Source organism: Trichomycterus rosablanca, chromosome 10 (genome assembly GCF_030014385.1).
Source record: "Trichomycterus rosablanca isolate fTriRos1 chromosome 10, fTriRos1.hap1, whole genome shotgun sequence".
Classification (NCBI taxonomy): Eukaryota; Metazoa; Chordata; class Actinopteri; order Siluriformes; family Trichomycteridae; genus Trichomycterus; species Trichomycterus rosablanca.
The window spans coordinates 22,379,485-22,391,954 of NC_085997.1; the positions used below are offsets into that span (position 1 = coordinate 22,379,485).

The 12,470-nt window shown below is 38.3% G+C and overlaps 1 protein-coding gene across 1 annotated transcript in view; it reads left to right on the forward strand.

Moving 5' to 3' along the window:
- The first annotated feature begins 246 nt into the window (after positions 1 to 246).
- The window catches only part of znf438 (zinc finger protein 438), a 90,864-nt gene continuing 78,640 nt past the window's right edge, over positions 247 to 12,470 (forward strand). Inside the window, exon 1 of the mRNA XM_063003687.1 lies at positions 247 to 296. The gene's annotated coding sequence lies outside the window, so the exon portion shown is untranslated. The remainder of the gene's footprint in view (positions 297 to 12,470) is intronic.

Here is a 12,470-nt window from a genome sequence, read left to right on the forward strand (position 1 = left end):
TTGTGTTCTTTAACGTATAATTAAGTAGCAATGACCAAAATTGACTTTTATGGTGTTATTTCATTTAACATTACTGTTTTATGTTCATAAATAATATATGTATTTATGCTAAAATTGTTTATTTGACAGTCACGCAGTGGCAAAATCTCCCCCGCTTGTTGGCGAGTTATGGTTTAGTCCAACATGGCTGTAGAAAAGCAGTTTTAAACAGCTATCGTTTTTCTTAAGAAATGAATATGCTGCTGAGGTGAATGTATGAACGGTGCTGTTAGCGCACAGGAGCAGATGATTAAAAGGTGAGAGAAATGTTGTAATACTTGTTTTGTGGTGAACTTGCGCGCTTTCTGCAGAAACTACAACTCAAGTTGGGTTCTGGTGCAGTGTTATTGCTGTGTTTCAGCCAATGAGAATACACAGAGCTGCTCCAACTGTTTTCCTTCCCTCTCTGTAACAACAACAACAACAACAAACGGTGTAATAATCTGTATAAATACTGTACAGTCAGATAGCTTCACCACCTGGATTAATGCCACATTAACCGCAATTTTACAAAGCTTCCCCCAGTCTTCTCAGTCTGTTTACATTTATTCTAGCAAGTTCTCATGCTTGTGTACGTCTGTGTTTTATACATTTCATCCTCGAGTTTTGTATTAATTACAAAGAAAACATGTCACCTCCTGTTGAGAAAAGACACAATTTGCAGTAGTGTTTGTGGTTTTATTGACCGGTATATTTGCTATAAAACTAAAATGTCAACATAAGACAAGACGCTAAATTTCAGCAACTTCGTATCAAAATGGGACGTTGTAGCCTAGTAGTTAAGGTACTGGACTAGTAATCAGAAGGTTGCTGGTTCTAGCCCCACCACTGCCAGGTTGTTGCTATTGGGTCCTTGAGCAAGGCCCTTAACCCTCAATTGCTTAGACTGTATACTGTAACTGTACTGTAAGTCACTTTGGATAAAAGCATCTCCTAAATGCTGAAAATGTAAATGTAAAATGTACATTTTATTAAAACTGCTCTTAAGTTAAAAAGTTTGAACACTATGCTATCTGTTTTCAATTTATTATAACGTTTTTGCAGCTTAAATGAGACCCAGCTTGACATTAATACTTTGTAGGCTTACAACTGCAGTACATCTACAGATGTATTTGGAAATACATAGAACAGTATAGAATACCTTTATTTGTCATATATACATATACATGTACAGTACAACGAAATTCTTTCTTTGCCTATCCCAGCTTGTTTGGAAGCTGGGGTCAGAGCACAGGGTCAGCCGCCTTGCTCAAGGGCCCAACAGTGGCTGCATGGCAGAGCTGGGATTCGAACTCTCAACCTTTCAGTTGATAGCCCAAAGCTCTACCCACTAGGCTACCACTGTCCCTCAAATATTGAAACCCCCCTCATAATAAAAAGTACTATGTTGATGTGTATTGACTTTAGTAAAAGTCTACTCCAAGTCTTACTAAACAGAGATAATATTTATTTATATGTGCAAGCAATGTTAATAACATTAATTGATAAATTTAATTAAGTTAAAATGGAAAACATCCAGTTCTCTTGACAAATGTCTACTATTTTTCAAACCCCAGCCTCAGTACTTGGTTGAACACTTTCCCTTGATAGATTTTTCCAACAAGCTTCTGACATCTCTCTTGTATAATCTTTGCCCTTTCTTCTTATTAGTTTTTACTATGGTTGCAACGCCCTGAACACGTCTCTGGGTGGTATTTATATAACATATCACAGCTGAAGCAAATTAAGGGTGGTTATTATATTGCCAATGGTTTACCCATATTGTAACCCAACTTTAGTTCATACAGACTAGCAGCAATATTACGTAAGTGTTGAATAATTGTGACGTTGCAGTATTACCAATAATAGAGTTATAAACCTTATTTTCTTTGGGAGCTTGAATATTTGCAATTGCAATTGTATTATTATTATTATTATTTTTTTTTTTTTTAACGAGAGGCCAGATTACATTCGAGAATTATCTATCATTTCAAAAGGAACATTTTTTCAGTGCATGATTGAAAATGTAATTCATGTCTGTCACCATCTGCTATACAAAATATTGTGAAAAGATTTAAGAAATATGGAGAAACCTCATTCTGTGTAGGTCAAGATTGGAAACCTTTGTTAAATGTGTGTGAGCTTTGAGCCCTTCGACAGTATTGCTTAGGAAAAAGTCCCAGCTTTCCTAAAAATAGGATTTGAATGTGCACTAAATGTATATAATTACTGACTAGCCGATCTGTTGTTAAGCACATAAATCAGCACCCCTCTACCTCTCAAATATGCTTTAGTCAAAAACATACGTTTATCCTGTATTTCCTTTCTTGTTGCTGCCTCAGTCAGATCTGACCAGTAAGTAGATTAAACGTTCTCACATGGTTTGTCTTAATGCATTTTGGTGCAGTTGAATTTTTCTCTGTATGAACCCTATGTAATTTGATTCGGTCTAGAACAAACAAACTATAGGAGTGAAAACACCCTTAGTGATGCTGACTTTATTGTAGCTCAGTGAGTTGATGTGTCTTATTAGCCATACTAGCTTGCCAGTTTAATTTTGCGAACTAACAGATTGACAAACCAAGTGGGCAGTCATGTTTAACATAGTGTTAAATAAAGATTTTTAAGGCACGTATTAAGTTTATATAAATTAATTTTAATAATTACAACTTTAATGCGTGTAACCTTAGCTTATTTTATATGTTGCCTATACCATGCTGTTGAGATTGCTACCAACAAAACCTTATAAAATGCTGCGTTTGATCAGGAATGCTCACCTGAATCAAGCTCAATAGCATTAAATTCCATTATTCTTTGTGATGTTCTAGAGTTTCTCATCCATTATGCTGGTGATCTGCCCAGGGCACAACCATTCTTCTGTTTGTAGTGGCACCTGAATGAACAGTAATGTTATAAATGTCAGATTAAATGTGATTTACATATAGGCCTGCCACTGAAGCTACTACATTACGTAAAATAAATGGCAAGTAAAGCGATCCTATATTCCAACAGCCTGGAGTTATTTTGAGGATCAACTGCAATAAAGAGCACCAAAAGCAGGGACTGTGTTTATAAAGGATGTATTTGCAAAAATACATTCCAAGTAATTATTTTATGTAAAGTTTGACATTTGTTATAGTTAAAGTTGTGTGCATATTCCTTCACACACTTGTTTGAGAAAAAGTGTCCAATGCAGTACAAAAAGAAAGAAAATCGTAATGAAATCGGAAATCAACTTGAAATATTTTTCAATCCAGTTTACATTATATTAATGTTTATACTGGTCATGCAAATTTTGCCATTTTCTTCAAACCAATAACTGCCCGTCATTAGTCACCAGTTAACAGATAACCAACAAGCATATAGCGAGTGTCCTATCAAAATATCTTCTTCTTGTTCTTCAGCCTTTGTCCCGTTTTTCGATTACGGGGGCCGGCATTTTCCGGCTTCTTCCCGTTAGGGGTCGCCGGCGGGATTTGGCACAGTTTTTACGCCAGATGCCTCTCCTGACACAACCCTCCCTATTCATCCGGGCTTGGGACTGGCACTACAATGCACTGGTTTGTGCATCTAGCGGCTAGGTATTTATAGGACAATTCAGTGTTTCCAATTAGCCTGGTGGCATGTTTTTGGACTGTGGGAGGAAACCCACGCGGACAAGGGGAGAACATGCAAACTCCGCACAGAAAGGATCCGGACCGCCCCACCTGGGGATCGAACCCAGGACCTTCTTGCTGTGAGGCGACAGTGCTACCCACTAAGCCACCGTGCCACCCCTGTCCTATCAAAATATCACTGAGCTTAAAAGCAAGCTTAGTAGTGAGCATTGTGGTAATGTAGAACAATAAGCTGAACATGAACAATATAAGCAGAACTAGTCATTTTCTTGTTTTACCACTGCTTTATCCTGGTCAGGGTCATGGTGGGTCCCCCTTTCCCTGGAATTACTGGGTGCAATGCAGCAACATACCCCACAGGTTATGCCAGTCCATTGCAATGCCTTGACTGTGTCATCACAATTGCTTGTAATTTTCATTTTGTAATCATAGCAAACTCATGAACTAATTCACTAGTCAGGTTTGCATTATGAATGTGTGCATGCGAGTCTACAAAATACAGTTCAGGAGTGGGAAGTCATTATTTAATAAAGATTTAGTTTCAAATAATCTTACAGTACTGTAAGTTTGGTTCACAGCAGCGCTTCTGACTTCAACACAATCTGCTTTAAATGGAAAGCTAGAATCAAGCACATGAGAAGAGGCAACCTGGAGTGGCCACAAGTGCATGTTTTAGAGTAAATGAATAGGATGTAATAAAAAGGCCAGCAATGGATTGTTGCCCTGTCCACGGTATTCCTGCCTTGCTGTAACTGTTTCTTTGTGGAATCGGACCCACCGTGACCCTGTCCAGGATACAGCGGTGTTAAAAATGAAATGAAAAAAACTAAACTAAAAATGCAAATTTTTATATTTTTATATTCTTTATATTACTGACAGTAAAATAAAACGATTGGCCTGTTGTTCAGATAGGGCGGGATTAAGTCGGATTGGGACTCTCTCTCAGACTAGTGTGATTACGACCTCTGCTGGCTGGTTGGTGGCGCCTGCACGGAGATGGGAAAGGAGTGCGATAGAGGGTGTGGCTCTCCGTACACAGCGCTGTACTGCACTGCACTCGTCAAGTGTAGGTGATAAGATGTTAGATTGCTATGCACGTGTCGGAGGGGGCGTGGAGCAGCCTCGTCCTCCCCAATCAGGAGTGTGGACCAGAATTAGTTAGAGGATGTTTGACGGGCAGAAATTGGATGCGCTAAAGTGGGAGAGAAAGGGGGGGAAAAAAAGAATTACATATTCAAGTCAAATGTATTTGTGTAATGCTTTTTACAATAGACGTTGTCAGTAGGCAGCTCCTCATGACATCTGGCAGCAGTGGTATTGTTGGCATGGCTGTCTCAAACTTGTAGGCTTCAACCTCAGGTGGTTAAAATTTCTGTCATTTACATTTTTGGCATTTAGTAGATGCTTTTATCCAAAGCGACTTACAGTATACAGTCTAAGCAATTGAGTGGTAAGGGCCTTGCTTAAGGGCCCAACAGTGGCAACCTGGCAGTGGTGGGGTTTGAACCAGCAATCCTCTGATCACTAGTCCAGTACCTTAACCACTAGGCTACAACTCTTGGTGAAGAAAAATAAAAAACAGATGATGTAGTTAAAATGTTATATGATGTCATTAATAGTAAGATGCCAGATTGGCAGAGAATAGCATAAGACTCTGACACTCCTAATTATTACAGCAGCATTGCATGGCAGTTTAAAAGCAGCATGTGGGATAATCACAGACCTGGCAACACTGGTGACTAGGCGGCCCGAGCCTACCTTGTTGTGCTTGTTCTTGAGCAGGTGAACAGGTTGACTGATCTTTAGGATGAGTAATTACTGCTAATCATGTGTGATTGGGTCATCCAGGATGAATCTAAACAGAGTGTAAATGTGGTTGGTTGTTGTGTGTGTGTGTATCAGCTGTGTAAAGCAACATGTTCAGTCCTACAGGATGTTGAGGTTTGTTTTTGCAGGTGAAAAGACATTTGTGGTTTCACATGTGGTAAGAGGAGAAGGATTTCTCTTTTTTGTGTACCAGATGCTTATTTAACTTTTTTTTTCCAATCAGAACCATGTCAACACCACACACACACACACACACACACACACACACACACACACACACACACACACACACACACCTGCTTGTACACAAACCAACCCAGAGAGTAAGAGATCAGATTTTCCATCAGGTTGAGCTGAGTGAGCTTGCAGTGATTATTTGTCGGGTTTCTTTACTCTTTTATACACTGTCGGGCTCAAGTGGCCTAATAATAGCCAGGTTGCTTTGTGAAGGTCAGTAATACCTTGCACGCCTGCAATTAGAGCTCAGTATTACACAGGAAACTGGGCTTTAATCACTGGTAGAGTTGCTGAACATATGCAGAACAAATGTCTTTGTTTTGAAATCGCAGATCTTCTGAAGTACTCCACAACGGCCAAAGAAAACAGGCTCACATTTTTTACAAGTAACTTTTCTGTTCATTGGCTTTCAAGTTCGTAATGTTGTTGCTTAATTTCAGAATCTTTCGCCCAGATCATAACTCATGTCCTGTAGCGCTAACAGAGTTCACACAAACACTGAAAAGCTTCGAAAGCTTTTTTGTAAGCAATATAGCACTTTGAATATTTGTGATAATGCAATCAATACGATACGAGTTACAATAATGTTATAAATCAATCAAAATAGTTCTTTGTTGTAATGGAAGTCTTGTACCACTCATGCTTTTTGCATTCATGCTGCCCCAGTTTTAAAACACTGCAAGCCAGCTTCCACATATTTCCAACCAAGACACATGTGACGTTATTGGGCAGAGTAATGCTCCTGGAGAAGTGTACAGTAAACCCTTGACTTACGAATTTAATTGGTTCCGAAGGGCTGTTCTTAAGTCAAAATGTTTGTTAGTTAAACCTATTTTTCCCCATAAGAAATAATGTAAATAGAATTAATCCGTGCCAGACCTCCCAAACCACCCCCTTACCTAACCTTTCTAATGTCTTAAATGGTCTTTTTTGTTATAAATACAAGTATATTTTCCCTTAATCTTAAATATTCCTGTAATAAACAATAATAAACAACAATACACAGTAGTACTGTACTGTACATAAACACACATCACATTTCAGTACAGTGCTTGTGCTGTACCATACACCATAATACATTTCCTTCTTTTTTTATAAAAATGTATCTACCAGAAACAATAACTCTCATATTCTCTATTATTTCCTTCTTTATTTCAATAGTATTGTATTTTGTAGGTGTAATTGCACGAAAGAAAGAATTCCTCCTTCTCTCTCACTCACTGTCCCCTCTGTCTGATACACAGTGACAGCTACTGGCAGGAGTAATTATACAACAACAAATAGTAATTGATTGTTTTATTTACTCAACACTATGCTTTCTCTGCACATTCTTTGAGGCCATTTTAATATAGAATTTTACAAAATATAAAGAAAACACAGAAAAAACACCATCCGCTCTCCACTCACTGTATATACATATACAGGTCCTTCTCAAAAAATTAGCATATTGTGATAAAGTTCATTATTTTCCATAATGTAATGATAAAAATTAAACTTTCATATATTTTAGATTCATTGCACACCAACTGAAATATTTCAGGTCTTTTATTGTTTTAATACTGATGATTTTGGCATACAGCTCATGAAAACCCAAAATTCTCAAAAAATTAGCATATTTCATCCGACCAATAACAGAAAAGTGTTTTTAATACAAAAAAAGTCAACCTTCAAATAATTATGTTCAGTTATGCACTCAATACTCGGTCGGGAATCCTTTTGCAGAAATGACTGCTTCAATGCGGCGTGGCATGGAGGCAATCAGCCTGTGGCACTGCTGAGGTGTTATGGAGGCCCAGGATGCTTCGATAGCAGCCTTAAGCTCATCCAGAGTGTTGGGTCTTGTGTCTCTCAACTTTCTCTTCACAATATCCCACAGATTCTCTATGGGGTTCATGTCAGGAGAGTTGGCAGGCCAATTGAGCACAGTAATACCATGGTCAGTAAACCATTCACCAGTGGTTTTGGCACTGTGAGCAGGTGCCAGGTCGTGCTGAAAAATGAAATCTTCATCTCCATAAAGCTTTTCAGCAGATGGAAGCATGAAGTGCTCCAAAATCTCCTGATAGCTAGCTGCATTGACCCTGCCCTTGATAAAACACAGTGGACCAACACCAGCAGCTGACATGGCACCCCAGACCATCACTGACTGTGGGTACTTGACACTGGACTTCAGGCATTTTGGCATTTCCTTCTCCCCAGTCTTCCTCCAGACTCTGGCACCTTGATTTCCGAAAACAGTACTTTGGACCAGTCCAACAGTCCAGTGCTGCTTCTCTGTAGCCCAGGTCAGGCGCTTCTGCCGCTGTTTCTGGTTCAAAAGTGGCTTGACCTGGGGAATGCGGCACCTGTAGCCCATTTTCTGCACACGCCTGTGCACGGTGGCTCTGGATGTTTCTACTCCAGACTCAGTCCACTGCTTCCGCAGGTCCCCCAAGGTCTGGAATCGGCCCTTCTCCACAATCTTCCTCAGGGTCCGGTCACCTCTTCTCGTTGTGCAGCGTTTTCTGCCACACTTTTTCCTTCACACAGACTTCCCACTGAGGTGCCTTGATACAGCACTCTGGGAACAGCCTATTCGTTCAGAAATTTCTTTCTGTGTCTTACCCTCTTGCTTGAGGGTGTCAATGATGGCCTTCTGGACAGCAGTCAGGTCGGCAGTCTTACCCATGATTGCAGTTTTGAGTAATGAACCAGGCTGGGAGTTTTTAAAAGCCTCAGGAATCTTTTGCAGGTGTTTAGAGTTAATTCGTTGATTCAGATGATTAGGTTAATAGCTCGTTTAGAGAACCTTTTCATGATATGCTAATTTTTTGAGATAGGAATTTTGGGTTTTCATGAGCTGTATGCCAAAATCATCAGTATTAAAACAATAAAAGACCTGAAATATTTCAGTTGGTGTGCAATGAATCTAAAATATATGAAAGTTTAATTTTTATCATTACATTATGGAAAATAATGAACTTTATCACAATATGCTAATTTTTTGAGAAGGACCTGTAGAGAAAAACTTTTTCGTGACATCATGTGTTTCGCGAATTTCTGTTCGTAATCCGAAATTTGTTTGTACGTTAAGTTAAAAAAGATCGTTCGTAACCCAAAATGTTCATATGGTAAACGGTTCATAACTCAAGGGTCTACTGTAATTCTGATCTATTTGCCAGTTTGCCATTTATCCCAATCAGAAAGGAGGACCAGTTATGCTCTATTTGACTACACAACAATTACACTGTCACAGGCTGTGATGGCATGAATGCCTTTTTATTGCACTACTCTATTAGAGATTAGTGTTTTTAAATAAGCATTTTGTGAACTTTTTGACTGCTAAAATTGCAGTTTTTTGAAAACATGTTTACAATAGTAAACTGAGCTCTACCAGCCTGTGATTAGCTGGTTTGTTTTGTTTGTTTGTTTGTTTATTAGGATTTTAACATCATGTTTTACACTTTTGGTTACATTCATGACAGACACGGTAGTTACTCATTACACAAGATTCATCAGTTCACAAGGTTATATCAAACACAGTCTTGGACAATTTAGTGTCTCCAAATCACCTCACTTGCATGTCTTTGGACTGTGGGAGAAAACCCCTTTGGGTGCTCCGGTTTGTTTTGTGATTTAGGTCAATTCATTGGTAACTGCATTAAAAATTACCTTAAATTTTCTCACTGTATTCATTTTGACAAAATTGTCAGGGGCAATAATGTGTTTTTAGTTCTGTCCTTAGATGTGACATCAATGTTGCATTTGCTAGTTTATAGCAAATGCAACATTGCATTTGCTATAAATGGGTGTTGTCAATCTGTATATCTATCGGTAGCAGTTCATTTGGATTGCTTTGTATTGATTATGATAAAAAGTAACTACAAATGTACTGCTTTGTACTAAACATGTGTACAATATGGTACACACAAAAATCCAAAGCTACCTCTACAATACCTAACGTGCAAGGGTACTTACTCATAAAATTGGTGGAGTTTGCTGAGGGTACAGCTAGGGCTGGGTATCGCCACTAATTTCCTGGATCGATTCGATTCCAATTCACAAGGTCCCGATTTGATTCGATCTTCGATTTTCGATTCGATTCAACACATTTAGGCATATTTGAGTTACATTAACAGGTTTTGTTTAAATATGTACAGATGTTCAGAGAACGAATGTGATAATTGTACAAAGAACACTCATTATTAAAAATATTTGTGTATTTTGTTTACATAAATAATTAATCCAAAACAGAAAACAGTAACATTCATTTTTTATTATTATTTGATATGTCTGACACGCTACAACATTGTAAATGTAATGTAAACATACACCTGGCTGTTGAACAGCTTATGCCAAGTTTACACTACACGACACTCTGATTAACACCTGGTCGCTGTAATGTTCACACTACACGACTGATCGGCGATGGGGGGTTTTACACTACACCATCTATCACCAGGGGGAATCACAGGCGAGCTTCTCTGCTCTCCAAAACTACGTTTTGTCACGAAAACACACGTGAGAAGTGATGAAAGGTTTAATGATACCACGTCCAAACATGCACATCAACAAGTAGCGAGAGATGAAAGTTTGTGCGCTGATGAAATAAATGAATCTGAGTGGATTTGGCAACACGAGCAGCATGGATCGTTCTGTAGTGAGTTGGAGGTTAATAAATATTTTGTTTTGTAGAGAACGATCAGGTCAGAAATACTGTAAAACTCGCGTGTGCTGATGTATTCTGATAGAAACTATATTGCGCTCCACCACCTGTTTACAACCTCTCCCCTGTGTTTCCCCTCACTGTTTCTCACATTGATTGAGAGCCGAGTTTTGATCGCAGAGCGAACACCGAGTTCCTCCCGAATCCAGCACCGACCCGTCGCCGAGCGAAAATCTGTGCAAAAAGTTGTGTAGTGGTCATAACTTGAGCTTCTGCCATGCTAAACTGATGTGCAGGTCAGATCTCGTTGCATGAAAAAACACTGGCTGGTCACGCGAAATTAAAGGGGGTAACAGATTTCCGTGTGCACCGTAAAAAGGGGCGTATTTAAAAGATCGATCTCGCGTTTATATGAATCGATATCGGATCGTTCAAATAAAGATCGATTCGAATCGAAAAATCGATTTTATAAACCCACCCCTAGGTACAGCTATGACAGCATTCACCCTGAGATGCTCAGAGCAAATTTACCATGAGAAGTTTAAACAACAGCAGTAGCAAAAACAGGATGATTTTTATTTTGTCCTAGTGCGGTTGTTGTTGTCTTGTAACAGGGCGGGTTGCCAGGTGTAGCCTCGCACCTGCAAGAATTGAAAATAAACTCAGTCTGCTGGATGCTCAACCAAGGTAAAACAAGTCTGTAACACAAAGCCACAAACAAAAGGGTAAAAGGAAAGTAACAGGTGGCCAAAATAACTGAAACTAACAAAGTAATAAATTAAAGGAAAAAAAGAACATTCAGTTCTAACAAGCTGCAACGGATAAAGTGGCTAGAAAATAGAAAGTGCACAAATACAAATGGTTTGCTGCACAAATACAAGCGGCTGTAACAACAAAGTTATTGGAAAAAGAGATAAAAGGAAACTCAGAACAAACTGGGGACTGCAATGGATTAGCAAGGCGGCCAAGATAAACAAAAACACTTCCTCCTTGAGCGAATTAACACTCAATGAGGCACAAGTGACAGTCAGTTAAGACGAACTGTCATGTCAACCAGTTGCACCTCCGTGCCCCCTCTGCCAACCATAAATGACAATGCAGATGGGCTTGAGTCTTTTAAATACGCTGCTTATATCCTGTGATGAATGCATTGGACCAGTCAACAGCCTGCACTGTTTTTGGTAAAATGTCTAGTGTGATCTACTTTAAAATAATTACATAAAATTAATATTAAATATATAATAAGTTAAAGAGAAAACAAAATACTTTATTTGCTATTTATTTTTAAGCTGACCTATAATGATCTATAATACAGCAAATGAACCAGTACCAGAGTTTATTCATGTTCAGTTCTGAATTATGTCAGTATCTTTATTACTGTCAACAAGGTCTGAGTAAGCTGTCAGCTTTTAATAACTTCTTTTCAATAGGGACTTGACTGGCCAAACAGCTTATCCAAACGTTTTCAACATTTATTTAAAATGTGCTTATAAAGACTGTTGAGGTTAATATACCCAAAGCATAAACAGAGTGACCCCTTAATTATGTTGTCAGAACAAGCCATTAATGAAAAAGTAAAGGTAATGGAAGCCTTTTTTAGAAGACTATAGAACCCTTGTAACCAATGACGTGTGCTAAATACAATTGTAGGTGACCTATGTCATGGCACTCTGGGGATTTTGATGCTTTCTGCAACTGTTCTTTTTTGTGACTGACTGAAACACATAGTTCTTTGTCTGAACAAGATATTTACTAATCGAGTTCTGCATAAAAAAAATCTTACATTATTTATTTGGATTATTTATTTGTTGCAGTAGATCATAGATAGATAGATTCAACTCTATTGTCATTGCTCAGTACAGGTATAAGGCAACGGAAAGCAGGTAGCATCTACCAGAAGTGCAAATAGTAGCATTGTGCAGAAAAAAAAAAAAAAGAATATCAATAAACTTGTATATCTATGACTATTATTAATATATAGTTATAACTATAGCTATTTACATATATGGAATTATATATATGTACAAATTACATAATAGCAATAATAATAATAAGCATATGAATAAAAATGGGATTGGCCAAAAAAAAAAGGTCACCACCTGGATTTAACTAAGCAAATAGGTAAG